We start from the raw sequence: 2,500 nt of genomic DNA on the forward strand, positions 1-2,500 counted from the left end.
TTTAATCTCCTCGCCACCGGCAAGACGATACTGGGGATCGACCAGGACCTTGTATTTCTTCTGCTTACCGGCAGGCACGATGGAGAGACTCACGCATTTGCGTGCATTGAACGAGAGCCCCTGTTCCTTAGCCCGGGCCTCAACCTCACGTAGGGCTGCGGTCATACCCAACCTGGTCGACGAGACGAGGACTATATCGTCGGCGTATGCGAACGCATTCACCCGACAGCCCTCGATCTCGTAACCGACGTCGCTAGGTACCGATCTTAGTACCTCATCAACGACGAGGCAAAACAGGAGCGTGGAGAGGGGATCCCCCTGCCTCACACCCCTGCTTACGTGGAAGGGCTCCGAACGAGCGCCGTCAACCTCAAACACCGTGGTGCTATTCGCATATAGCCGGGTGGTGTAGCTAACCAATCCCTCCGGCAGACCGGTTCGTCCCAACACGGAGGATATAGCGTGATGGCTCACCGCATCGAACGCCTTGGCGACGTCTAATGAGACCACATGGATCTCTCTTAGACGTCTCCGCGCGTCTTCGAGCAGCGAAGCCAGCACAGCTATATTCTCCGCGCACCCATCATCTAAGCATCGCTGCCTAACGTCCACAAGCCTGGCCGCACGGAGACGTTTGGCCAGGATCTTGTGGAGATGGCGAACGATGACCGATGCGATGCTTAGTGGGCGGAAGTCATTTGGGTCAGAAGACCCATCCTTCTTGGGAACGAACACGGTCCGGCTAATTAGCATTTCCGGAGGGAAACCACCCGATGCGAGCACGGCGCTGAAGAAGACGGCTTTGATGCTCGTCGGAACTGCCTTCCACTGCCTCGCCGTGATGCCATCAATACCGGGTGCCGAAGAATTGGCAACTGTGACAGACGTGACGTCGTCACAGGTCACCGGGTGCCACACGTGCGCCAGGGAGGGCGTTGGTGGTAAACGCCTAGACTGCTCGACGGGGGTGGACTCCTGGGACACGAATGGTCCCCAGTGCGCAGCCATGGCCGCGACATCTGGGGAACGTGTCCCAGGTCCCCCGTCGAGGATCTCCCTGGCCGCTCTAGACATATTTGTCTTAAAGAGCGTTTGCACGCGGGCATAATCCCGGCGACGCTGCCGCTTCTTCGGCACCCTGATGGATGCATCCGGACAAGGAGGTCGCGGTCGTCTCAGGGGAGGAACAGGGAAAACACCCTGGAGCCACGCATGGAGTCCGGCAGCAACATCGCGCCCGTGGAGGAGGTTGTTTGCGACTCCAACGAGCGCGAGTGCGCCGAACCCCTGGATACGGACGACCTCGGGAAGGAGTTCCCGGATAGCCGTCCGAAATCCATCATGCGGGCTCTCACTCCCCTGCATTGAGCGAGGCGATGGCAGGTGTGATGGGTCCGAAGGTGGTGTTGGACCCATCACATCCTCGTTCCGCGGCGGATCATCACGGATCTCAACCGTGTCGGAACGGAGGGAGGAACCACCTGGTTGGTGATCCGCCACCTGGAGGGCGTGGAGCGCTTGGGCTACAAGATTTTTGTAGTCCGCTCCACGCCTCGCACCCTTGATTGACTCAAGGGTGCGTCCCATGGGGAGCACGGCCATCAGGTGTTGATTGATGAACCGTACTCCCCTGGTGGCGGCAAGTGCTTCCTCCCTCGCCATCAAGCGCAGTTCTTCAGCGCTCCAACGCTTTTTGACTCGCTCAATGTCGACTTCCGCGTTCATCTCGTCCGGATGCATGCGACGTCGGTGGACCCCCAATCCAATCTTGGAGGGGAAGGTGCGGCAACAGTCCGGACACATGAATGTGCCGGTCAGCGGGACGCGCGCCCCGGAGGGCCCTGGATCTATACCACTGATGGTCGGTGGTGGAATTGGGCTCGGCGGAACAAAGGCTGGGGCGGGGGCGGGAGGCCGCAGTGGGGTAGGAACCGGCGGCGCGGCTGCCACGGCCTCGTCTACAGGTCCGGCGAGCCGAGGCCCTCGCCGGAGATTATAATTATCAACTCTTCTTTTTGGGCCTGTAGACAAACCAGTGCGACGGGGTGGCAGCCCGCCGCACCGGGGAGCTAAAGAGCTCCACCCTCCCCCGGACGACACGATAAATCGTGTCGCCGACTCGCTCCGGCCCGAAGGCGGGGGGCAGGTGCATGGGCCCAAAGGCCCTTAAAGCGAGCCTTTCGCCTGAACCCCGTTGGCATGACCCGGCAGGTACCTATAGGAGGTGGGGAAGACTTGGACGGGAGAGGCTAATGGACCTAACAAGAGGTCTATATTGCGCATCACCGTCCCTGCAACTATAACTCCCCTTAAGAGAGTCATAGTTACTCCCGCCGTTTACCCGCGCTTTTTTGAATTTCTTCACGTTGACATTCAGAGCACTGGGCAGAAATCACATTGCGTCAACACCCGTGGGGGCCATCGCAATGCTTTGTTTTAATTAGACAGTCGGATTCCCCTAGTCCGTGCCAGTTCTGAGCTGAGCGTTGAATGGCGGCCG

General features: G+C 59.6%; 1 pseudogene; it reads right to left on the bottom strand.

Annotated features, from left to right (window-relative positions):
- Positions 1-2,500, bottom strand: part of LOC143262355 (large subunit ribosomal RNA) — a 7,972-nt pseudogene that overhangs the window by 2,775 nt on the left and 2,697 nt on the right.

This window comes from Megalopta genalis, unplaced genomic scaffold, assembly GCF_051020955.1.
Source record: "Megalopta genalis isolate 19385.01 unplaced genomic scaffold, iyMegGena1_principal scaffold0114, whole genome shotgun sequence".
In the NCBI taxonomy this organism is placed as follows: Eukaryota; Metazoa; Arthropoda; class Insecta; order Hymenoptera; family Halictidae; genus Megalopta; species Megalopta genalis.